General features: G+C 45.0%; 1 protein-coding gene and 1 long non-coding RNA gene across 2 annotated transcripts in view; one reads left to right on the top strand and one right to left on the bottom strand.

Moving 5' to 3' along the window:
* Positions 1-3,797, top strand: part of LOC139752962 (uncharacterized) — a 50,547-nt gene extending 46,750 nt beyond the window's left edge. Inside the window, exon 3 of the long non-coding RNA XR_011713626.1 lies at positions 3,529-3,797. This is a non-coding gene — a long non-coding RNA (uncharacterized lncRNA). The remainder of the gene's footprint in view (positions 1-3,528) is intronic.
* Positions 1-27,667, bottom strand: part of LOC139757792 (DBH-like monooxygenase protein 1) — a 798,273-nt gene that overhangs the window by 662,860 nt on the left and 107,746 nt on the right. The window lies entirely within an intron of this gene.

Raw genomic sequence — 27,667 nt, 5'->3', positions numbered from 1 at the left:
CCTTTGAGGGAATACCCTCACCTGGCCCAATTCTCTGTTCCTTCTTTTGGAAAATTAAAAAAAAACGAGAGGGGAGGATTTCCAGCCCCCCGCTCCCTCCCCTTTTAGTCGCCTTCTACGACACGCAGGGAATACGTGGGAAGTATTCTTTCTCCCCTATCCCCAGGGAATATATATATATATCATATATATATATATATATATATATATATATATATATATATATATATATATATATATATATATATATATATATATATATATATATATATATATATATATTATCCCTGGGGATAGGGGAGAAAGAATACTTCCCACGTATTCCCTGCGTGTCGTACAAGGCGACTAAAAGGGGAGGGAGCGGGTGGCTGGAAATCCCCCCCCCCCCCCCCCCTCTCGTTTTTTTATCAATTTTCCAAAAGAACGAACAGAGAAGAGGGCCAGGTGAGGATATTCCCTCAAAGACCAAGTCCTCTGTTCTTAACGCTACCTCGCTATCGCGGGAAATGGCAAATAGTATGAAAGAAAAAGAATATATATATATATATATACATATATATATATATATATATATATATATATATATATATATATATATATATATATATATATATATATATATATATATATTATATATGTATATATATTTTCCCCGTGGACTCATAGGTTTCAGAAGTGGTAGAGGATGTGTGGATCAGGTGTTTGCTTTGAAGAATGTATGTGAGAAATACTTAGAAAAGCAAATGGATTTGTATGTAGCATTTATGGATCTGGAGAAGGCATATGATAGAGTTGATAGAGATGCTCTGTGGAAGGTATTAAGAATATATGGTGTGGGAGGCAAGTTGTTAGAAGCAGTGAAAAGTTTTTATCGAGGATGTAAGGCATGTGTACGTGTAGGAAGAGAGGAAAGTGATTGGTTCTCAGTGAATGTAGGTTTGCGGCAGGGGTGTGTGATGTCTCCATGGTTGTTTAATTTGTTTATGGATGGGGTTGTAAGGGAGGTAAATGCAAGAGTCCTGGAAAGAGGGGCAAGTATGAAGTCTGTTGTGGATGAGAGAGCTTGGGAAGTGAGTCAGTTGTTGTTCGCTGATGATACAGCGCTGGTGGCTGATTCATGTGAGAAACTGCAGAAGCTGGTGACTGAGTTTGGTAAAGTGTGTGGAAGAAGAAAGTTGAGAGTAAATGTGAATAAGAGCAAGGTTATTAGGTACAGTAGGGGTGAGGGTCAAGTCAATTGGGAGGTGAGTTTGAATGGAGAAAAACTGGAGGAAGTGAAGTGTTTTAGATATCTGGGAGTGGATCTGTCAGCGGATGGAACCATGGAAGCGGAAGTGGATCATAGGGTGGGGGAGGGGGCGAAAATTTTGGGAGCCTTGAAAAATGTGTGGAAGTCGAGAACATTATCTCGGAAAGCAAAAATGGGTATGTTTGAGGGAATAGTGGTTCCAACAATGTTGTATGGTTGCGAGGCGTGGGCTATGGATAGAGATGTGCGCAGGAGGATGGATGTGCTGGAAATGAGATGTTTGAGGACAATGTGTGGTGTGAGGTGGTTTGATCGAGTAAGTAACGTAAGGGTAAGAGAGAGGTGTGGAAATAAAAAGAGCGTGGTTGAGAGAGCAGAAGAGGGTGTTTTGAAATGGTTTGGGCACATGGAGAGAATGAGTGAGGAGAGATTGACCAAGAGGATATATGTGTCGGAGGTGGAGGGAACGAGGAGAAGAGGGAGACCAAATTGGAGGTGGAAAGATGGAGTGAAAAAGATTTTGTGTGATCGGGGCCTGAACATGCAGGAGGGTGAAAGGAGGGCAAGAAATAGAGTGAATTGGAGTCATGTGGTATACAGGGGTTGACGTGCTGTCAGTGGATTGAAGCAAGGCATGTGAAGCGTCTGGGGTAAACCATGGAAAGCTGTGTAGGTATGTATATTTGCGTGTGTGGACGTGTGTATGTACATGTGTATGGGGGGGGGGGGGGTTGGGCCATTTCTTTCGTCTGTTTCCTTGCGCTACCTCGCAAACGCGGGAGACAGCGACAAAGTATAAAAAAAAAAAAAAAAAAAATATATATATATATATACATATATATATATATATATATATATATATATATATATATATATATATATATATATATATATATATATATAGTGCATAATACACTCCAACATCCAGGATTCCAAGCCAGGACCATTTGCGTGGTAGTCAGGAACGCTAACCGATAAGCTAAGGTCGCGGTTAGCGTTCTCGACTGCCATGCATATGAACGCGCTCCTTCATAGAACATACAAACCTCCAACAGCCAGGATCGAACCCGGGACCCCTGTATGTATGCACTTTGTTCGTATTCATATACCTCCGCGTTGTAGAGTTAGGTTCGGTAAAATGCTATCTGCTGGCTGTGTGAGCCTGATAGGAAACGACCGTTGTAGACCCCGTTGCTCACCAACGTGAGACGAAGGGTATTCGAGTACATAGTATTTGAATAGTCATTTCCCTATCAGGGGCGATCATAGCCTAGCGGAAACGCACCCGCCTGTTGCACAGGGTGCCGGGTTCGACCCTGGCTGCTGGAGGTTTGTATGTTTTATGAAGGTGCGCGTTCATATGCACTTTTCATTCGTGTATCTATCTATATATCTATCTATATATATATATATATATATATATATATATATATATATATATATATATATATCACGTTAATGTAAATGTAAATCATATATACTTTATGATGTGATGGATATACGACGATTCTGATAAAACGCAGGTGACTGAATGGAGCTGTCGCCTGACTCAAGCGTCAATCTTTCTCATGTGTGTCATCTAATCACAGATCACCTCTGGGTATGAAAAAGAAGACAACACACACACACACACACACACACACACACACACACACACACACACACACACACACACACACACCATCTGCAGGATGGCATTTTGATCGCTCGTACGAGATGGAATACATTACTGGCGGGAATAAAAAAAAACGAAAAAAACCCGGATGGATGCCACTTTTTTAGCTGCCAAATAAATGGAATTCAAAGTGGGTAAGAGAGAGAGAGAGAGAGAGAGAGAGAGAGAGAGAGAGAGAGAGAGAGAGAGAGAGAGAGAGAGAGAGAGAATCCCGGATGTAACATTTTCTCTATCGAATAAAAATTTATGAGTTCAATCTGCCAGATGGACTGGTGGCGAGTGGGGTCGTGCGGTGCGCGCGTGCGCTCGCGCGCTCCGTGGGGGTAGGAGGTAGGTCAGTGTTGAACAAGTGAGGCGGGAGACCTCACGTCCCAGGGTTAGTAGTACCCGGCGGCACTCGTGGATCACTGCAAGACGACCCCGCTCAGGGAGTCATCCACGTCCACTGCTCTATTTCCTACAGCAGGGTATACCTCTCACCTCTTCGTAATATATAATTCCTCCATCTTCATTCCTTCCGCCGTCTCCTGGTAACACGGCCATGCCCAGTCTGAGAGGCCAGGCAGGTGAATACCAACCTCCTCAAACTCTCTCTCTCCCACAGAACCTGATGGTTTGCAATCACGTCCTCCCCATCATCATCTCGGCCTCCAGTGTAGGAGGACCGTGAGTCGGCCTCGGGTACGTCCAAGTGATGAGACATCCCAGCCGCCCTTGTGGCTCAGCTTCGGCAGTGAAGTACAGGAGGATGTCTTCGCCGGGGTTTGGACTGAAATGACGAGACGAACCTGGTTGTTCGCACTCACAAAATGAACGTGAAGTTCATTTTGACTTTACCCTAATTTACGATCTTCCATTCTCACAACCCTTTTAATGTATGCTGTGTGGTGATACTACTATTATTATGATTATGATTATCATCATTATCATTAGTATCGTTATCCTGATTATTATCACTCTTATCTTCAACATCATCAGTTATATTATTAGTATATCATCATTAATCATATCACAATTATAGCATGCCATCCTGGGAACAATATGATTAATCCCTGAGGTAGGGGAGAAACAATTCTACCTCCGTATTCCGCGTGTCGTAGAAGGCGACTAAAGGGGGCGGGAGCGGGGAAAAGGAACCCCCTTGGAACCCCCCTTCCCCGCACCCTTCTTGTATGTCAATTTCTAAAAGGGGAAACAGAAGGAGTCAACCGGGGAGTGCTCATCCTCCTCAAAGGCTCAGGCTGGGGTGTCTGAATGTGTGTCGATGTAACCAAGATGAAAAGAAAGGAGAAACAGGTAGAATGTCTGAGGAAAGAAACCTGAATGTTCTGGCTCTGAGTGAAACAAAACTCAAGAGTAAAGAGGAAGAATGATTTGGAATTTTCTTAGACGTTAAGTCAGGGGTTTGTGAGAGACAAAGCAGTTGTTAGTGTGTGATACAATGTAAGAGAGTAAATTCTACATTGATGTGGGGAAATCTCACGACCAGGTGCATAAGCACCTGGTCATGAGAGGCAAGTGTTTTGGGAGCAGCTGAGTGAGCGTCAGCAGTTATGATGTACGAGACCAGATATTAGTGATGGGTGATTTTAACGCAAAGGTAAGTAATGTGACAAATGAGGGTATAATTGGAGCGCATGGGGTGAAGGGCTTGTAGATTTGTGTGCTGAAAAAAGACTGGGAATACCTGGTTTAAAAAGAGAGATATGCACAAGTATACGTATGTGAGTAGGAGAGATTGTCAACGGACATTATTAGATTACATATTAATTGATAAGCGTATGAAAGAGACTCTGAATATAAATGTGCCGAAAGGGACAGCTGATGGGATGTCTGATCATTATCGTGCGGAGGCGAGGGTGAAGATTTGCAGAAGTTTTCGGACGAGGAAGCAATGTTGGAGAGAAGAGAGTGGTGAGAGTAAGTGAGCTTGGAAAGGAGATTTGTATGAAGAAATACCAGGAGAAACTGAGTGCAGAATGCCAAAAGGTGAGAGCAAATGAAGCGTGTGGAGTGGATGAGGAATGGGAGATATTTAGGGATGTAGTGATGGCATGTGCACGAGATGCATGTGGCATGCGAAAGGTGGGAGGTCGGCAGATTAGAAAGCGTAATGAGTGGTGGGATGAAGAAGGCATTTTGACTTTACCTGTAAGGAAAACGTGCAAATTACTGTGAGATGTATAAGAAAATGCTGCAGGAGGTAAAGAGGAAGGTATACGGGTTGAAAAAGAGGGCAAATGAGAGTTGGGGCGAGAGCATCATTAAACTTAAGAGAAAATAAAAAAAGTTTTGGAAGGAGGTAAATAATGTGCGAAAGGCATGGAAACAAATGGGAATATCAGTGAAGTGGCAAAAGGGGAAGTGATAACAAGTAATGATGAAGTATGGAGGAAACTGAGTGAGTATTTTGAGGGACTGTAAAATGTGTTTGATGATACGGTGTTTTGGTTGGGGTAGTATGCGAGGTGAGAGTCATGTAGAGTGGTTTGGTGAGGAGAGAAGGGGTGGTGAAAGCTTTACGTAAAATGAAAAGCAGCAAGGCGGCTAGCATGAATGGTTCTGCAGTTGAATTTATTAAGAAAGGTGGTGACTGTGTTGTTGATTGGTTGGTAAGGTTATTCGATGTATGTATGGATCATGGTGAAGTGCATGGGGAGTAGCGGAATGCATGTACAGTGCCATCTTATAAAGGCAAAGGGAATAAAGATGAGTGTTCAAAGTACAGTGGTATAATTTTGTTAAGTGTACCTGGTAAGCTGTGTAGGAGGGTATTGACTGAAAGGACGAAGGCATGTAAGAGTATCAGATTAGGGAGGAGAAGTGTGGTTTTAGAAGTGATAAAGGAGGTGTCGGTCAGGTGTTTGCTTTGAAGAATGAATGAGAGAAATACTTGAAGAAACAGATGGATTTGTATGTGGCATTTGCGGATCTGGAGAAGGCATATGATAGGGTTGATAGGGATGCCTTGTAGTAAGTGTTAAGGATATATGGTGTGGAAGGTAAGCTGCTAGAGGCAATGAGAAGTGTAAGGGTGTAAGGCGTGTGAAGAAGTAGGAAGAGAAGAGAGTGAATGGTTCCCAGTAAAGGTCGGTCTGCGGTGTGTAATGTCACCGTGGCAGTTTAATTAGTTCATGGATGGGGTTGTGAGGGAAGTAAATGCAAAAGTCTTGGACAGAGGGGCAAGTATGCAGTATGTTGGGGATGAGATGGCCTGGGAGGTAAGTCAATTTTGTCTGCTGATGATACAGCACTGGTGGTGAATTAGAGTAAGAAACTGTAAAATTGGTGACTGGGTTTAGAAGAAAGTGTGAAAGGAGGCATTTGAAAGTAATGTAAATAAAAGCAAGGTTATTAGCTTTAGTAGGGTTGAGGGTTAGGTTACTTGGGGTGTGAGTATGACAAGAAAACCTGGAGGAGGTGAAGAGTTTTAGATCCCCAAGAGTGGATATGGTAGCAAATAGAACCATGGAAGTGGGTGTGAGTCATACACTGGGTGAGGGAGCGAAGTGTCTGGATGCACTGTAGAATGTGTCGTGAGGTCGTTACCTGGGAGAACAAAAATGGGTATGTTTAAAGGAATAGTACTTCCAGCGATGGTGTATGGAAGCGAGGAATGGGCCAAAGACGAGGATGTATGGAGGAGGGTGGATATGCTGGAAATGAAATGTTTGAGGATATGTGGTGTGATGTAGTTTGATCGAGTAAGTAATGAAAAGGTAAGAGAGATTTGTGGTAATAAAATAAGCGTGGGCGAGAGCCGAAGAAAGTGTGCTGAAATGGCTTGGACATATGGAAAGAATGAGTGAGGAAAGGTTGACAAAGAGGATACATGTATTAGAAGTCCAGGAAAAAAGGAGAAGAGGGAGATCAAACTGAAAAAGGAAGGATGGAGTGAAACATAGTTTGAGCGACCGGGGCCTGAACATGCTGGAGGATGAAAGGCGTGCACAGGATAGAGTGTAACTGGAAGGATGTGGTATACAGGGGTCGACGAGCTGTCCATGGACTGAACCAGGGCATATGAAGCGGCCGGGGTAAACCATGGATTTGTTTATGGATGGGGTTGTTAGGGAGGTAAATGCAAGAGTTTTGGAAAGAGGGGCAAGTATGAAGTCTGTTGGGGATGAGAGAGCTTGGGAAGTGAGTCAGTTGTTGTTCGCTGATGATACAGCGCTGGTGGCTGATTCATGTGAGAAACTGCAGAAGCTGGTGACTGAGTTTGGTAAAGTGTGTGGAAGAAGAAAGTTAAGAGTAAATGTGAATAAGAGCAAGGTTATTAGGTACAGTAGGGTTGAGGGTCAAGTCATTGGGAGGTGAGTTTGAATGGAGAAAAACTGGAGGAAGTGAAGTGTTTTAGATATCTGGGAGTGGATCTGTCAGCGGATGGAACCATGGAAGCGGAAGTGGATCATAGGGTGGGGGAGGGGGCGAAAATTCTGGGGGCCTTGAAGAATGTGTGGAAGTCGAGAACATTATCTCGGAAAGCAAAAATGGATATGTTTGAAGGAATAGTGGTTCCAACAATGTTGTATGGTTGCGAGGCGTGGGCTATGGATAGAGTTGTGCGCAGGAGGATGGATGTGCTGGAAATGAGATGTTTGAGGACAATGTGTGGTGTGAAGTGTGGAATGAGTAACGTAAGGGTAAGAGAGATGTGTGGAAATAAAAAGAGCGTGGTTGAGAGAGCAGAAGAGGGTGTTTTGAAGTGGTTTGGGCACATGGAGAGAATGAGTGAGGAAAGATTGACCAAGAGGATATATGTGTCGGAGGTGGAGGGAACGAGGAGAAGAGGGAGACCAAATTGGAGGTGGAAAGATGGAGTGAAAAAGATTTTGTGTGATCGGGGCCTGAACATGCAGGAGGGTGAAAGGAGGGCAAGAAATAGAGTGAATTGGAGCGATGTGGTATACCGGGGTTGACGTGCTGTCAGTGGATTGAATCAAGGCATGTGAAGCGTCTGGGGTAAACCATGGAAAGCTGTGTAGGTATGTATATTTGCGTGTGTGGACGTATGTATATACATGTGTATGGGGGGGGGGTTGGGCCATTTCTTTCGTCTGTTTCTTTGCGCTACCTCGCAAATGCGGGAGACAGCGACAGAGTATAATAAAAAAAAAAATAAAATAATATATATATATATATATATATATATATATATATATATATATATATATATATTTTCTATATGCTTGTGTACTTGTTTATTCACTTATTCATCTGCTAGTTTGGGTACACGGCGCTGCATGGCAAAAAATTGAAAAAAAAAAATGGCTGAAGGAAATCTGAAGTTTGAAAGGTGGCGTTTGTCGGCCTTTGATCCTGAGGTACCTTCATTAAAATTTTAAGCTGCCAGGTCGCCAATTCTGAATGAGCGCAGCGAACTCGGTGTAATCCACGGGGCTTTAGAAAAGCGGCCTTCCCCTGGCCTGAAACACGTCCTTCAAGGCCAACCCCGCGGTGGCTCAAGACCTTGCCGGCGTTCTGAAGTGCCCACAACCAACAGCAAATCTAAGGACTCCAGATGCTACGGTTCAGCCGTGGAAGAGTAAAAGACAAACGCACCAACCTATCAAAATAATAATCCTTGATCACCGTTTCCAGCGTTAGCGAGGTTGTGCCGGGAACAGACGAAGAAGAGCCAGATCCGCTCACACTAAGTCTGTAGCTGTCATGTATCTCTTAGGAATACACAATGAATACATGATGTAAAACATAGCTTACATGAATAGACATATATACGTACTAAATAGGTATATATATATATATATGGCTGAGGTCACATTGCCCTGGAAGCGACCAGAGGATGAGGAGATCTGTGACCGGCCACTTCGACAATCAGAATTCCCTGCTTGGGCTTCTAATAAAGAATATGTTTGTTACTACTCTCCTTCTAATACTTTCCTTGGTGGTTTAGGGAATCACCAGACATATCCCAACATCCGTGAAATATTTGGAAGACGCAGTAGTAGCAGTGCATCCTTAACTTCCCGTCGTGAATCTTTGAAGGACAATCCAAAGTTCCTCAAAGACAGGTCTCCTTCACATAGTTCTCTAATGGAGTCTCCGTCTCACACTTCACCCATACATCAGCAAGATGTATCCATACATATGCGTCGAAGATCTTCCACAGGTGACAGCTCCCTTCTAAACACCACTATTGCAGAAGAGGAAGGACGGCGTTGTGACACAGTTGTTGAGATGAACCCTGAAGAAGAAGAAAAAGAGCAGACACGCATGTAGCCCTCACAGTTTGATAGTAATAGAAATACTGTATTTTAATATCGCATAAACTCAGAATTCGAAATAGGGTGTTATGTAATGCATTAATTGGTTATATGATAACTGTTGAGTGAAAGTTTATTTGGTTTGTTTGATGACATGAAATGAAAACATTGTCATTCCGTGGAAGGTACCTACTCCTATTGCAAATATTCAGTGCATCAACGGAGTTTATGGTTATCATTTGTATAACCTGAAAAGTGATTCTGATGAGAGATTATGTAGATATTGTTGAAACCTGAACATGTATAAAAAACCTTATTTTAAACTGTAAACCCTTGCTGTACTAGCTACAACTAGTACCTGTGGTTCAGGGACATTTATCAAATATTTCCTTGAACAGTGTGGTTGATCAACATTGTAAGGTATGTTGCTGTATACTTTACATAGCTACATAGATCCTACCTTTTAATGTGCATGTATATAGCAGGAACATCACACAAATTAATGATTTCCTGATTACATTTGTTATAGTGCGATTGAAGTATGTCTGAAAATGTTGCTGTGGTGCTGATGTATAGCGTTTCAAGTACATATAGCGTGACATGGAATGTTACTGGTTAGCAATAAAAATGCCATGCGTTGCATTTATAACTGTTACTCATGGTCTCTTATAAAATTAAGAATTGCTTTATATTCATATATATGTATATATATATATATATATATATATATATATATATATATATATATATATATATATATATATATATATGTATATATTATATATTATCCCTGGGGATAGGGGATTAAGAGTACTTCCCACGTATTCCTTGCGTGTCGTAGAAGGCGACTAAAAGGGGAGGGAGCGGGGGGCTGGAAATCCTCCCCTCTCTTTTTTTTTTTTTTTTTTTTTTTTTTTTAATTTTCCAAAAGAAGGAACAGAGAAGGGGGCCAGGTGAGGATTTTCCCTCTAAGGCCCAGTCCTCTGTTCTTGACGCTACCTCGCAAATGCGGGAAATGGCGAATCGTATGAAAGAAAAGAAAAAAAAAATATATATATATATATATATATATAGTTTTTATCGAGGATGTAAGGCATGTGTACGTGTAGGAAGAGAGGAAAGTGATTGGTTCTCAGTGAATGTAGGTTTGCGGCAGGGGTGTGTGATGTCTCCATGGTTGTTTAATTTGTTTATGGATGGGGTTGTTAGGGAGGTAAATGCAAGAGTCCTGGAAAGAGGGGCAAGTATGAAGTCTGTTGGGGATGAGAGAGCTTGGGAAGTGAGTCAGTTGTTGTTCGCTGATGATACAGCGCTGGTGGCTGATTCATGTGAGAAACTGCAGAAGCTGGTGACTGAGTTTGGTAAAGTGTGTGGAAGAAGAAAGTTAAGAGTAAATGTGAATAAGAGCAAGGTTATTAGGTACAGTAGGGTTGAGGGTCAAGCCAATTGGGAGGTGAGTTTGAATGGAGAAAAACTGGAGGAAGTGAAGTGTTTTAGATATCTGGGAGTGGATCTGTCAGCGGATGGAACCATGGAAGCGGAAGTGGATCATAGGGTGGGGGAGGGGGCGAAAATTTTGGGAGCCTTGAAAAATGTGTGGAAGTCGAGAACATTATCTCGGAAAGCAAAAATGGGTATGTTTGAAGGAATAGTGGTTCCAACAATGTTGTATGGTTGCGAGGCGTGGGCTATGGATAGAGTTGTGCGCAGGAGGATGGATGTGCTGGAAATGAGATGTTTGAGGACAATGTGTGGTGTGAGGTGGTTTGATCGAGTAAGTAACGTAAGGGTAAGAGAGATGTGTGGAAATAAAAAGAGCGTGGTTGAGAGAGCAGAAGAGGGTGTTTTGAAATGGTTTGGGCACATGGAGAGAATGAGTGAGGAAAGATTGACCAAGAGGATATATGTGTCGGAGGTGGAGGGAACGAGGAGAAGAGGGAGACCAAATTGGAGGTGGAAAGATGGAGTGAAAAAGATTTTGTGTGATCGGGGCCTGAACATGCAGGAGGGTGAAAGGAGGGCAAGGAATAGAGTGAATTGGAGCGATGTGGTATACAGGGGTTGACGTGCTGTCAGTGGATTGAATCAAGGCATGTGAAGCGTCTGGGGTAAACCATGGAAAGCTGTGTAGGTATGTATATTTGCGTGTGTGGACGTGTGTATGTACGTGTGTATGGGGGTTGGGCCATTTCTTTCGTCTGTTTCCTCGCGCTACCTCGCAAACGCGGGAGACAGCGACAAAGTATAAAAAAAAAAAAAAAAAAAAATATATATATATATATATATATATATATATATATATATATATATATATATATATATATATATATATATAATGAGGAAGAATAAATTTGGTTATCATTGTTCCAGTAAGACCGAGTCAAGCCAGTTCTCTGCTCACACAATGTTCTCAATCCTTTGACTCTTGTAGACCTATCTCCTCCTCCTCCTCCTCCCTCTTTCCTTTACGGTCTTGTCACTTGGCTGACAGAATTATTCCTGTATCATTCAAACTGACCCCAACTGACCTTCGTTTCCCTTTAAGTATTTTTCTGCTGGACATTACACATTCTCTCCTCTTCCAGTTTCCTTTCTTCCTATTTACTTTTCATGAACGTATGGAAATGGCCTCAAGATGTTCATCAACTGACTCACGCTTTCTTTTTTTTTTGTTTCTATTTGTGTATTACTTCCAGGGGTCTCTCTCTCTCTCTCTCTCTCTCTCTCTCTCTCTCTCTCTCTCTCTCTCTCTCTCTCTCTCTCTCTCTCTCTCTACCTCTGGAACATTGCCAATATCCTTCTCTGGAATTTCAAATCACCAACATATCCCTGCTTTTAGCCCCTTCCCTGGAAACCCTCCAAACCATATTTTCCTGTATCGTTTTCTTCACTGCCCTTCTCTCAGCACAAGACTCATCTTCTGTTGCATTTTCAATGTATTTTCATCCTTTTCCGTTGGTGATGTTTACTTTATCCTTTTGAGCTGCCTCATACCATTCAGAACTAGAAAATATTCTATTGGTTTATCGGTTTTTCTCTTTTTTTTTCTCTTTTAATTCTTGTACGTCCGTAACATCAGAATTATTTTTCACTTTTTACCTTGCTATTGTTTTTTTCGTATTGAAACACTTTTCTATGGACTGTTCTAGAGTTTCATAAAGAATGGAGGTAAAACAATTTCTTTTAACTCCATTACAGAGAGATTTGGTTACCCGCCCCAGCAACGTGGGGTCCAGCCGGGTTGCCCTCACAAATGCTACATGGTTATGTTATCACGGAGATAAAAAGCAGAATGTAGTTTCCCTCTTTTATTTCCGTCTGAGCTTCACTCTTCTCTGTACCTGGCTTTCCTGATGTTTCAGTTCAAGTCTTGCCTTCAGGGACGGATCATGAATAAGAGTATTTGAAGCTGTGTGGGGACCACTTCCCCTCGGCTTACGTGGGGGTGGAACATGTGTGGGCATGAGTCTCGTCCATCTCTCGTCAGTTCACATCGCTGTGCATCTCTTCCACTTGGCAGTATCCGCCTACCAACACACAGGTCCCTGGCCACGGTGAGGATCACTTGGCACTCCCTCCTTCCTCAATACTTACTGGATCCTGTAGGCGATCCCCTCATGGGGGAGATCGTGAACGTTCTGGGACTGTGTGCACACATCACCTGCCTGTAGCTGGCTGGTGTATGCGTGTGTATGTGTGTGTGTGTGTGTGTGTGTGTGTGTGTGTGTGTGTGTGTGTGTGTGTATGCGTGTGTGTGTGTGTGTGTGTGTGTGTGTGTGTATGTGTGTGTGTGTGTATTTAAAAGGAAATGTAAAAATGATCTTTCAAGCAAGGCAGGCGGCACAGCTGGTGCTCTCGGGGAAATTCGTTTGACTTTTTTTCTTTCTCTCAACATTTGTGTTATTTACGTAATATCAAATGTTGGGCGTTATGGCTACGGGCACAGTGGCTACCGTTCGACGGGCCAGGTCATCACCAGTGTTGTCTGTGTAACACACCAGGTGCACGTGACACACACACACACACACACACACACACACACACACACACACACTGAGGACATGGTTTGTGACTCTGACGCACATCCCAGAGAAGGTGTTGATGAACCTCCTTTTACTATCATGTCGTGGCTTCTGAACTCGTCATCAACAGGAATTCCTGGTAGCTGTGCCACACAGTATGAGCAACGCTGATCATGGCCTTATTGTGAGTGTTGATGGCGCGGGAACCCCTGACGGAGGGGAAGATGCTGTTGCACTTGGTGCCTCTTGAATGCTGCAGGGAGTGGATGTACGACTCATTAAACGTACGTCAAACGACAGTGGAAGTATGAAAAATTGTGAGGTATGAGACGCTGAGACAGTGTTAAGGTATCCAACATCTTAACGAGGCTTTACCTCCTGGATGATCCACATGCATGGAGGGGAGGGGATGAGGCTGAGGGGAACCTCTTGCTACCGAACTCGGGACACAGCACAGTGGGTCCTGTGGCAGCGGCATCGACAGTGTCGTCCAGGTATGAGCTAGTACCTTACATCTCTCACCTCATACATCATTACAAGTGTGTGTGTGTGTGTGTGTGTGTGTGTGTGTGTGTGTGTGTGTGTGTGTGTGTGTGTGGAGGGCAGAGAAGCTGAGGGTTCTGCTACGACTCTGGCCAGAGACAAGGTTCGAGGAGGACCAAGCATGTCGCCTCCCAACGTTCTTCTGTATAGGTGCTATGAGGCTGCTTCCTCAGGTGAGGGGTAACGAGACTTGCCAAGCACATTCTAGTTTTAGCCGAAAGTAGGATGTGAAGAGGTTGTTGAGTATTCCTTTATCCAAATACCTAAATGCAATTTCTAATGTTTGCCGAACGACAGGTTGTCTTCTTCACAGTTCTAAGGTGGGGCTTTGGCGACAAGTGAGCTGCAATGTCAACTTCCAGTTCCCTTGCACACACAGATTCCTGCAAGTCACTCCTGCTAAATAGTATTTGTAATGAATCTTTCTTTCATTATGCCCCATCTTCATTACTTTTCATCTTTTAGGAGGGATTGAATTTTACTAACAATGTATCAGACCAACTTTGGAGTTTGTTCATGTCCCCTTGTAAGAAGATGCACTCCCCCTCATTCTTTATCCCCCTCGTGACCTTGGATTCTTCCATGATCACACTCCACTCAGGTGGGAGTCCAATCCCTTCGACAAATTCTTTACGCAGATCAAGAGTACCGATGACCCCAGCACCGAACTCAGTACCCTACCTCCCACTTCCTTGATATGAATTCCCTTGTTTTTGTTTTTTTGCCTTTTGCCTCTCTCTCTCTCTCTCTCTCTCTCTCTCTCTCTCTCTCTCTCTCTCTCTCTCTCTCTCTCTCTCTCTCTCTCTCTTCTTAGTCTGTGATCTTCTGACAAAACATTCCTCTGAACTCCTCTTTCCTGGCCAGACGTTTTGCCCTCCTAAGCACTTCTTGACCACACAATTCCCTGTCAAATTGTTACCCTCAGAGGCCTTCACCTTGCATCATGGCTGTACATCCCCACTCTCCTGTCTTCCATCACATCGTGACCTGCATTTGGCGAGTCCATCGCATCGAGCAGCTTCCGGACGTGAGTCCTTCCTCTGGCCTTCTCCCTCTCCTTCCTCTCTGGAAGACAGTCTTCGTCCAGCCAGCCCAGGCATCATCGCAGGCTTGTATCGCTGAAGCTCCCTCGTTCATTTCCATAGTTGACCATCTCTCGTTTTACCCCTGTAGTCATGCTCTGTCCTCGACCTTATCTAACACCTCCTCTTCATCGTCACACTTCTGCTTTGATCGACCTGCGCCTCCTTATGTCTCCCACCCACAGTACCACACGCCTCCACAGCTCTCCTCTCTCTGTACACACATTGCCTCTTCAATGGCTTTCCTGGAAGAGCCGTTCGTCCTAGCTGCGTCAGAGAGTCTAGACTCAAACTCCTCTACAGTTGCCTCTACCTTGTGGCTATCTTCAGCCCCACCTTGGTTTTGCTTCTCCTTCCCTAGCTTGTCTACCATATATATATATATATATATATATATATATATATATATATATATATATATATATATATATATATATATATATATATATATATATATATCTTTCTTTCTTTCTTTCTTTCAAACTATTCGCCATTTCCCGCATTAACGAGGTAGCGTTAAGAACAGAGGACTGGGCCTTTGAGGGAATACCCTCACCTGGCCGAATTCTCTGTTCCTTCTTTTGGAAAATTAAAAAAAAAAAAAAACCAGAGGGGAGGATTTCCAGCCCCCCGCTCCCTCCCCTTTTAGTCGCCTTCTACGACACGCAGGGAATACGTGGGAAGTATTCTTTCTCCCCTATCCCCAGGGATAATATATATATATATATATATATATATATATATATATATATATATATATATATATATATATATATATATATATATATATATATATATATATATATATTCACAGATGTATTTCGTTCGTCCACTTCTAGCGTTCTATACATTTTTCACTTTCATTTCCGATGTCCTTAAATGTCGTCACCTCCTCCTCAAGGTGTTATACACGTGGTGTCACCTTGTAAAGTCTAGCCATACTGTGTGTGTGTCAAGTCAGGTTCTCGTGTGGTTACTCTGTGTATTACAGCGAGGGACTTTCACACTCCTGTTGTCCCGCCTCATAACCTTGTACATATGCACCGTGTCTTTACTCCTATGTGTGTGTGTGTGTGTGTGTGTGTGTGTGTGTGTGTGTGTGTGTGTGTGTGTGTGTGTGTGTGTGTGTGTGTGTGTGTGTGTGTGTGTGTGCTAATTACTCAGAATCTAAGTGGCTTCTTCCTCCATTTCCTGTTTGTGAGAATCCAGCTTGAAGTTTGGAAACAGAGTTCCCCGGGTCGGGCATAAGCTTGGCATATATCACCGTGGCTGTACTCTGTCCTTCCATTACCTGTATTCACGTGATTTGCCTATGAAATGACTCTTTATATTGCTATTTACATGCTGATGGTGCAGTCCTTCCTGTATATTTCACGCTGTCAGTGTTAATGAGTAGTCGTTCACCCACATTTTGAATCCCTGATAGTCTATTTCCGTTTTATTTTGTGTTCTAAGTTGCATAATCCTGCACTCCTCGTTCAGCGGCAGGGCACGGCTTACAAGTCCTTCGTTAAGTGTTTCCTCGCCTGTACTCAACACCCACGTTCCTTCGCAGGAGAGGCAGAGGAGACGTGTGTACGATCGAGGCCACATTACGGGCGTTGGCTGCGTCATTCATGTGTTCTGGCTTTGTATGACGGTGTAGCTGGCGCGCGCGCGTGCACACACATATATGTGTGTGTGTGTGTGTGTGTGTGTGTGTGTGTGTGTGTGTGTGTGTGTGTGTGTGTTCGTGAGTAGGTTCGGTGCTGCCGTCCCCCTGTGTGTGTGTGTGTGTGTGTGTGTGTGTGTGTGTGTGTGTGTGTGTTCAGCATATTTATTTCGCTGCTGCCGTTGCAAGCGTCGAGTTCACCGATCTGTTCAACGTGGATGTTGTCCTGCGCCGTCGTGTTTGTTTATCTAATGACTTTTGTATGCATCATGAATATTGAGCAGGTCACCCTTGTTTATGATGCATCTGGCAACAAGTGGAAATCTATTTGGTGCCAAAGTACTTATGTAGTGTGTGTGTGTGTGTGTGTGTGTGTGTGTGTGTGTGTGTGTGAGAGAGAGAGAGAGAGAGAGAGAGAGAGAGAGAGAGAGAGAGAGAGAGAGAGAGATTTGATAACCTTACCCGTGTCACCGGGACCTCATCCTACTCCCGCAGCCCCCACCTCCACCACCCGCCGTCCCTCACCATGATCGCCTCGTATCAACCACCACTCCTCACACAGAGACACACACACACCACAATCGCCCTGTCCCCATCACCACGGACGTCATAAGAACAACCCAGGAACAAGCACACAACTAAGCAAGGGAACAACATGGACATCTCTTCGCTATGTATTTGTCAGCTGAGGCAATCCAAGTGATACCATCCAGCACTTGATGCTCGCCGTTCAGTACATAACGTACGTCGACCACAATATTACCGCAATGCAACCAACCAACGTGTGTAACCAACGTGTGTAACCAACGTGTGTAACCAACGCGTGTAACCAACGGGTGTAACCAACTTGCGTAACCAACGTGTGTAACCAACGTGTGTAACCAATTTGCGTAACCAACGCGTGTAACCAACGTGTGTAACCAACGTGTGTAACCAACGCGTGTAACCAACGCGTGTAACCAACGTGTGTAACCAACGTGTGTAACCAACGTGTGTAACTTTTCTTCCTCACGTAACGTTCCCCTGATCACCATCAAACCACGTAATGTATCAACCAAGGAGTTTCCTCCGTACAACATGCCGCATATCTGCCACTTTGACGGTGTAGCTATATTCATGTATGCATACCTCACTCATGGGCATATATAAAGGCGTTGAAATAACCTGCCGCCCACCTCAATCTTAAGGTCATTTGTGATTAATTAACTAGTTGCTATTCACTGACTCCCCCTTCCCCTTCCCCTCCCTCAGTGCTGTAATATCTCAACTGTACATTTTTCAACCGAATGGCTGAATAAATTCAACAAGCCGGTCCTTCTCTCTCTATTTATCTAACGATCACACACACACACACACACACACACACACACACACACACACACACACAAAGAGCAAAAAAATAAACAACACATAATTTCTTTATATAAAACATTTGAAATATTATATGGATACAAGAAAATCATGTTGAATATTTCGTAGGTATCTTACTTAAGAAAAAAATATGAGTAAAAATAATATCCCTGTAAATAAATGATGTAAAAACAACAGACAAACAAGAGATATGGATGGAAAATATGGCCAAAACTGTTTTATGTTTGCTGGTCAAACTATATCTAGGAAACCATCAGTGTAAAACTCGAAATGAACAAAAATTCCGACCGCGAGCTCCAAAAATTGTTTTACCATCTTTATATCATGTGACGCCACGAGTTGTGACGCCCCGAGCTGTGACGCCCCAGAGTTCTGACGCCCCGAGCTGTGGCGCAACGAGTTGTGACGCCCCGAGCTGTGACGCCCCGAGTTTCGACGCCCCAAAGTTAGACGCCTTCGTGCCCCGTGACGAGGTACATTGAGCTGTGACGCGCCGAGCTGTGACGCCCAAGAGTTGTGACGCCCCGAGCTGTGACGCCCCAGAGTTGTGACGCCCCGAGCTGCGGCGCAACGAGTTGTGACGCCCCAAAGTTAGACATCTTCATGCCCCGTGACGAGGCACAATGAGCTGTGACGCCAACAAATGTTACGCCCCGAGCTGTGACGCCCCGAGTTGTGACACCCAGAACTGTGACGCCCCGACATGAACGTACGGCAAGAACGGTGACAGAGGACACACAGTCGATGGACCCAGGCACCAGGTACAGACCATACTGATACACAGAGGGCAATAGGAACCCTGTAATCTGTTGTGCGGATAACAGACAAACACAGACATATACATCAGAGAGACACAGATGAACACAGACATATACATCAGAGAGACACAGATGAACACAGAAATATACGTGAGAGACACAGATGAACATAGACATATACGTGAGAGACACAGATGAACACAGACATATACGTGAGAGACACAGATGAACACAGACATATACGTGAGAGACACAGATGAACACAGACATATACATCAGAGAGACACAGATGAACACAGACATATACGTGAGAGACACAGATGAACACAGAAATATACATCAGAGAGACACAGATGAACACAGAAATATACGTGAGAGACACAGATGAACATAGACATATACGTGAGAGACACAGATGAACACAGACATATACGTGAGAGACACAGATGAACACAGACATATACGTGAGAGACACAGATGAACACAGACATATACATCAGAGAGACACAGATGAACACAGACATATACGTGAGAGACACAGATGAACACAGACATATACGTGAGAGACACAGATGAACACAGACATATACGTGAGAGACACAGATGAACACAGACATATACATCAGAGAGACACAGATGAACACAGACATATACGTGAGAGACACAGATGAACACAGACATATACGTGAGAGACACAGATGAACACAGACATATACGTGAGAGACACAGATGAACACAGACATACACATCAGAGAGACACAGATGAACACAGAAATATACGTGAGAGACACAGATGAACACAGAAATATACGTGAGGGACACGGATGAACATAGATATATACATCATAGAGACACAGATGAACACAGACATACACGTCAGAGAGGCACAGATGAACCCACAAACTTACACATGTAGAGAAATACACATGAGCAAATATAAACACATTTTGAAATAGCCACACAACTAGACAGATAAACAGACAAGACAGACAAAGACACTCTAACAAAAACACACAAAGACTGAAGAGCACAATTTTGTTTGCTGTGAAATCGTGCATTTTGCCCAATCTTCTATCCCACAGCTTGGAGCACGGACACAAGCATAATGAGTCAAAGACTCCTCACCTCTCAAGCGACATACGATTCTTTCTCCTATGCGGTAACCAACACGGTACAGGCAGACCATACCTCATCCACGGCCACCTCAAGTAAAAGGAATCTAGGTGGAGACAAAAGGAATAAAGAAATATGCCAGAGCTCCTCAAGCTTCTGTCTACTCGACTCCTATAGATATGAGGTTAATAGGGAAGACGAACAGATGAAGGAGGGTAGAGAGAGTGTCCACAGCTACGCTGTTCGAGGAAGGAAGAAGGCATCGTGACTATCAATTCTCGGGTGGCTGGTCTCCACACAGAAGCTATGGGTAGCAGCAGTCAGACGCGTATGACGAGTCGAAGCCTTGGTGGCGGGGACATATGTGATGACAGCACACGAGAGCACTGGCTGAAAATGATACCCGTAGATTAGGGAGATGGCAGCAACAACAGAGAGGGATGGTCGGGGATATGTGATGCTTGGAGAACTAATGAGACGGAAAGCTTTTGGTTTCATCCTGACAAATAAAATGACAGAAAGAACCAACCCAGATACGCTAGCAGTACTCCATACTGGGACGAATAAGACCCCTTTAAATATAAAGCCGCCATTCATGTGAAGAAAATAATTACAGCACATAGACAGCGCACCAAACTTTTGGGAAGCAAATTTTACACTGATCACGTTGGGGTTTCCATGAGAGAGTTAAGGGGACATGATTGTGGTTAACACGTTTAGACCAGTGAAGTCATTAACTGTGTTTCAGAACTGAACTGAGATACACGAGTGACAAACAGAATAAGATATTACGTCCTGACACACATGAGTCCAAACCAAGTTATTGTCGCCCTGCTGCAATATACTGCTTAAGTCCGAATACGTGTTCAGTACGAGAAAGAGAACGAATATTAGAGTAAGAAGGTAGAGGGAGAGTGAGAGATGAAGTACGCAGAGTGGCATCATCAGCATGAGAGTGAATATGGTTACATGTTGAGGAGAGAAGATCATGTATGGAGAGAAGAAAAAGAGTAGGGACCGAGGCTGAACCCTGGGGGACACAACATCGATAGAGGGGCAAGTCGCCCCACCAACGATACTGCTGCAGTGGAGCGGCCAGAGAGGAGGCAGCTATGCGACAGAGTTGTATGACTCAGGTGTTGCCAGATGTTATGTAAGAGATTGAGAGGGTATGAGATTGTGGGCTGGACACTATCAAACCCACGAGTAGGTGAGACAAAGAGGAAAAATACAACGACCTTGACCAAGGAAGGGAACGTGACAAACAACGCAGTGGACAGCCCACTCCCAGCAGGTAGAACAGCTTCACAGCTCCATCTATCTGTTTGTCTGTATGTCTGTCTATCTTAATATACCTCCTAACCTATTTCAAACACTGTATGTCCGTCTTCATCTATTTCCTTTCCCCCTACATCCTGTGTGTCTGTCATTCTAAAATCCCCTTCTTTCCCACATTTCACCATATCTGGCCTGTCTATCTTAATCTCCTTCCTTCCGCCTTGTACTTCCCTGTTGCCTCAGTGTTAACCTCCATGCTTCCTGAGACCCTCTACGTTTTACCTCACATCTAACATCGTCCTAGTCTCCTCCTCCACCTTCCTTACACGACGCTCACAAATACATATTATCAATGTTTTCCTTGTGTTATACACGCACGTAAATCCCTATTCTTTGTGAATAATCGTCGCCCGTTAATATGAAGCACCATCTGTGCTGCTCTCCTTTTTATGTTTAGAATTAGGGCGAGAGGCGACTGTGGCGCCGAGTACTTTGTCTCCTGTCCACCAGGGCGGCGCTAGTTCTCGTAAACCAAGATGGAACGATCCATTAACCAGGGCCACTGGTACTGCGCACACTGACTAGTTTAAGTGTTCACAGACCGTCCTCCTAAGAAGGGTTGGACGCCCCGAGTAAGTTCAGTCAATGGTTCACAGACGGTCCGCCAGGGCGACAGGACGCCCCGATAAGTTCAGTCAGTTTGGTTCACAGACGATCCATCGGGGCGGCAGGGGGGCGCTCCGATAAGTTCAGTCAGTGTGGTTCACAGACGATCCATCGGGGCGGCAGGGGGGCGCTCCGATAAGTTCAGTCAGTGTGGTTCACAGACGATCCATCGGGGCGGCAGGGGGGCGCTCCGATAAGTTCAGTCAGTGTGGTTCACAGACGATCCATCGGGGCGGCAGGGGGGCGCTCCGATAAGTTCAGTCAGTGTGGTTCCCAGAGCAAAGCGACGCTGACTGTAATGAATACGAGAGTAATGTTTTATTGTACCCCGCGCCACACCGAGCTGTCCGTCAGGCGCAACACGCCTTTGTTGCCGTACATGTAAATGATACATACTGCATGTGAAAATAACAGTGTCTGCTCTGCTGTGTTGCGTGTGACTAACACGGCTTCGGGGGCTTTGTTCTAAATGTGGACAAAACGCTATCTGTCGTGTCATTATGACGTTCACAAATTCCCCGCCTTCCCTTCTTGCTTCGTGAGGCGCAACACACACACACACACACACACACACAAGCAGCGGGAGAAAATGCAGTTATTCATTTCCTTTTCCATAATATCCTTTTATTCTGTTGTCTATGGTGGCTCCTTTTCCTCTTGCCTATTTTTCCCTTCCTCGTGTCTCTCGTCACCGTTCATTATGGCGCGTTGTGGCAATGATCACTGATCATTTTCCTTTTAAGTTGTTTATATCAAAAGGGGAAAAAGTAATAGTTTTCAGCCACGTTTTTGTTATCCGTCTACACAGAACAGAAAGTACGGCCACCAGTGACTCCTGCACTTTTCTGTCGTTCTCAGGGTCGAGTCTCCGTGAGTCATATGGATCGGTTCTTTTCCACACGAACAAAAGCTCTGCGAATCCTTCCCTTTTTTGTACCAATGGTCTTTGCCCTTGTGATATGCAACTGGGTCTTTTGTGTGTTTTGCTGGGGGGAAAAATGGCCTCACGTAACTGCGCTCCCTCCCGTACCGTACCTTCTTTCTTTTCCTTCGCCACCTGTAGCTGCGTTGCCACGTCGATGGACGCGTCATTGGCTTACGCAAGCGGCACGCCTGTGTGCAATCGCTATGACCCACCACTTCTGGCGCACCTGTGCTCTCTGCTGCGCCAAGGCTTCTGTGATTCACCTGCTTCACTTCCCTGTGGGCACTCGAACCTCCCGCTATTCGCCTCTTTGAGCAGTCACGAACACGAATTCCATGACACCCGCGAGACTCTCGCTTCGTAGGAGCGAGGCCTCTGTCCTTGATTATATTTTCCTTCACCGGAGCCTAATCTGACTCGCTAAACACGTAGTCCAAGGCGCTCCGTGAGTCACGCGGGAGCTCAAGACTGAAACGCTGGCATCTGTAAACACGACCAGGACTGTCGGACGTTCATGATTTGATTCATGTAATCATAACGTTCCCCACAAAGTATTTGTGTACGGCGGCAATGAACGTTTTAATCATCCGCATGATATTAATGTCATCATGAAGATACGTACGTGTGTCATACGTGTTGCATCCCTGACACCGTTCCGACTAGGGTGATACTCGTGCCCTGTACTGGTCACGTGATGTTCATGACCCTGGGGCAGCAACGACAGTGTTTACTCTCCACGCTGATACGAGCCTCACAAGCCGCCCAGGCTGGCTGACGCAGTGTTATCAGCCTTACCTCGGGGGAAGCCACGACTGAACCAGGTATTCAAGGAGCTAATCTTTCGCGACGCTGACTTAAGACACGCTGAGAGTAAACAATAGCGTGTGGGTTTTTTTTTCTCTCCCACGATGTGTCTTTATACCTTCCTGTGTTCAGAATTTCACTGAGGTGGAGGATCATCATGACACTGTCTTCCATGTTACTACATCGACCCACCAATTTGTCTCAGACACATCATACAGCCTCGCGATCACACGAGTTGTCGACCTGATACAATGGTGTATCATATATAATAACACCAGAATATCTATCATTCTTATCTTGGGGAGATAAAAGGTTGATATTCACTTGTTCACTGAATGTATGCTATGCCTCTCACTACTCCCAGTACTCGATGCCTCTCAATACTCCCAGTATACGATGCCTCTCGGTACTCTCAGTACAAGATGCCTCTCACTACTCCCAGTATACAATACCTCTCACTACTCCCAGTACACGATGCCTCTCTACTCCCGGTACACGATGCCTCTCACTTCCCCCAGTACACGATGCCTCTCACTTCCCCCCAGTATACGATACCTCTCACTATTCCCACAACGTAAACTTCGTAACGTTTCCATCTATTCTCGGTGTTGAGATATTGAACATGTTTTCACACCAGGTGGGAGCGCAGGTCTGCTGCAGTATTCAGATGGCTCTGACTTGTGAATGTCGTACGTTCTGACATTTTGGGGTAGTGAGGTAACAGCGAGACGCGACCTCTTCATCACGATATAATTCTCTCCTGAGAATTTAAATCCTACGTAGCATATCTTTACTCAATGTTACCTGAACTACCCATTTCGTTACTCTATGCTAACCTTAACTACCTCATTTGACTCTGCAGTTCAGGTCCCAACAACAGCCCCTCTCGATACCACTTGTGTGGTGTTCCCCACTTGCCATTCATCAGTTCGTTACGTGACAATGTTGATCAACACTTGAAAGATAAAACATAGGCGTTACGGTGCTCTACGAACACGTGGCTGTGGCGATGAACAAAGTCATTGCGCGACTGCTTCGCCCCCGTCAATATTCAGTGCTCTGACATACATGACACTGGACGGGATCAGGGTGCTGTATGCTCGAGAAGTATCGCTCACTTTGAGATATTGCTCCTGGGATACAGCTCTCAAAATCGAAAGCGTACTGGAGGGCTAGCCACAGCGGCAGCAGCGGAGCCACAGATGGGCGAAGGGTGTGGGAGGGAGGCAGAGCGGCGTGTGTGAGGGAGGGAGGTGCGGGAGAGGTCCTCACCTGCAGGAGTGACGGGGGGCGGCTGTGCCAACGTTTACACCTTCACAGGGAAGAACTTTCCTCACACGTGATGTGTCGTGGTATTGACAATGTTGCACTACTCTCTGTATGGTACCCAGAGCACTGAACCAGTACTGTGTGCTTTTATCATTACTAAATGAGTGTAAAGTGTGTAATGTGCTTCCTCCGTCAAGATAACGAAGTTATAGAAAAAAAAATCTGCGTGCAATAACGTCATTTGATTCTCGGAGGATGAAAGCAGAGTCAAGCGTCAATATAATTACCTTTGTTAACTGTATTTCCTTCTCTACCGTGGATATAAAGTCGTCATGACGATATATGCTTGTATATACGGAGAACATTATCTGGATATATCCATATACTATATAACCTGACACAGGAACAGGTCCATCCTCACTCCTACCCTTCCGTGCATCCACCACACACATCCTGTGTGCGCGTCCCCCGCCACGGGGACGCACTGACCTTCCAGCTGACAATATCCCGTCCTTGGGTGTGCTGCCGGAGACACCTGGTGATGTGGGTGACCCGGGAGCAATGCGTCGCATCTGCCTCCACACACGAGCAGTTCTTCCTTCCCATGAAGATCACACTTCCCCACTACTCACCGTGGAAGGCTTGGTGCTCAAGGACAGACTCAAGATCAGCCGTGACTGGTCTTTCTTCTTCGTCAATCTGTCCTGACGTACCGTCGACACAAAGGCAGTGAACACGGCTGTCATGGCAGACGTCGTCTTGTGGTCAGAGGGGAGGCAGGAGGGAAGCTGCTGAGCACGTGTTAGCCTCACTGCTAACGTTCGTAGGCCAGTCGAGGTGCAGCAGCAAGGTTAAGATCAGCTGGACGTCTTTTAATGTGACTCGTGACTCTGGGTCAGCCGCCGTACTCACCACCGATCGATCCGCCCATCATCCCTCCCACCTGCCATCGTGATGGTGGTGATGGCCCACACGTGGACCACACGAGAGGACCCCGTCTGGAGTGATACTCTACTCCCCCTCACCGTCTACTCAGCTCCTCGCAATCCCTTCCCCCCCCCCCGACCTGGCTACTGGGCCTCGCTCTGTGATGACTTCCGATTCATTCGGCCTGCTGGTCTTGCTGCCACTTGTGACGCGACGTAAACCCTGCATCACAGAGGCATTACTTGCGGTACGAATGAAAAAGTTTTAATGAGGTTCATTCCGGAGATGCTACATGCACTGCATTATCTCTCGTTCTGCTTCGGTACAGTTTTGAACGGGAGTTCACCGTGTCTTCCCGTGAGACTGAACCATTGTGGTTCGCTCGGTACCAGCGTCTCGAAGCTCATGTCATTTCTTCTTATCATTATTACGGACCAACTTCATGAACTTGTTCCATGCCAACAGTCACAACTCTGCTGTAAACGTGGGAGGAAGGCAACGTACCAAACACACACAACGCACTTCGGCTGTCCAGTTCCAGTCTTGGGCAGAGAACAAGAAGGGAAATTTGCCGTGTCTTGAGCTCACACAACTCGAGGGCATAAAACACTGCCTGAGTCGCTCCATTTTATGCTTATTCCTGGGGTTCCACTCAGGGGCTGGACGAAGGTACAACATAATTCTGGAGAATTTGGCTGAATTTTAACTGGGAACTGGGCCAAGTTTTGAGAGAGATATTAAGTTAGCGGCTTAGCTCAGGGCCTTCTTGTCTAGATGCTGCTGCTGCTGCTGCTGTTGTTGTTGGTGGAGGAGGGGGTCAAGCTGCTGTTGGTGGTGATGGTGATTCGGCTACTCTCGATGCTTTTGAAGTTGTTGGTGATGGAGGTAATGCCGTTACTGTTGTTGTTGTTGGTGGTGGTGGTGGAGGTCATGCTGCTATTGTTGATACTGTTGTTGTTGTTGGTGGTGGTGGTGGTGACTCCGCTACTGTTAATATTGTTGTTGGTGATGGATGTATTGCCGCTATTTTTGTCGCTGCTGCTGGTGTTGTTGGTGACGGAAGTGATGCCGCTAATTGTTGTTGGTAGTGCTGCTGTTGCTGGTGATTCAAGTCATGCTGGTATTGTTGTTGTCGCTGCTGTTGTTGGTGGTGGGGGTAATGTTAACTGTTGGTGTTTATGAGGGAGGAATTACTGCCAGAGTAATGTTGGTGATGAAGGTGATGCCGCTACTGGTGGTGGTGCTGGTGATGGAGGTGATGTTACTGATGGTGATGCTGTTGATGATGATGATGATGATGTTGGAGATGAAGTAATTGTTGTCGACGCTGTTGATGGTGTTGGTGATGGTGGGGCTCCCCCAACGAGCCGCGATCGTGGGACCTGGTCGTCCACACCAACGGTGACGACAGACCACAGAGGTCGTGGCTGTCTGACGGTATATGAAGACGGGGAACCTGGCCACACACACACACACACACACACACCCAGGGCGGTAGTTCATACAACCGTCGTTACCAAGGTCACCATCATCAGCGTCGTCACCATCATCATCATCATCATCATCTTCACTACCATCTTGATCAACATCATGAGCACCATCATCATCACTATCAACGAGATAATCATCATCACCATACTTATCATTACCATCATCATCATCATTCTGATTCTTCTTTCATCATCATCATCATCATCATTCTGACTCTTCTTTCATTATCATCATCATCATCATCATCATCATCATCATCATTCTGCTTCTTTCATCATCATCATCATCATCATCATCATCATTCTGGCTCTTCTTTCATCATCATCATCATCATCATTATCATCATCATCATCATTCTGACTCTTCTTTCATCATTATCATTCTGACTCTTCTTTTCTCCTCCTCCTCCTCCTCATCATCATTCTGACCATTCCTTCCTCACCATCACCATCTTCACTATCTTGACCTTCACCACCCCATCACCCTCCCATCCCCTTCTTTTGATATCATCAACTTGGCCAAGATTTCACCCTACGCCAAAGGCCTTTTTTAATATTATTGCCTTTTTTAACCACAAGTTCCACGAATGAATAATTAAAAGCAGACCTCGGCCAGA

Source organism: Panulirus ornatus, chromosome 2 (genome assembly GCF_036320965.1).
Source record: "Panulirus ornatus isolate Po-2019 chromosome 2, ASM3632096v1, whole genome shotgun sequence".
Taxonomy (NCBI): Eukaryota; Metazoa; Arthropoda; class Malacostraca; order Decapoda; family Palinuridae; genus Panulirus; species Panulirus ornatus.
This window is presented reverse-complemented; position numbering and strand designations above follow the sequence as displayed.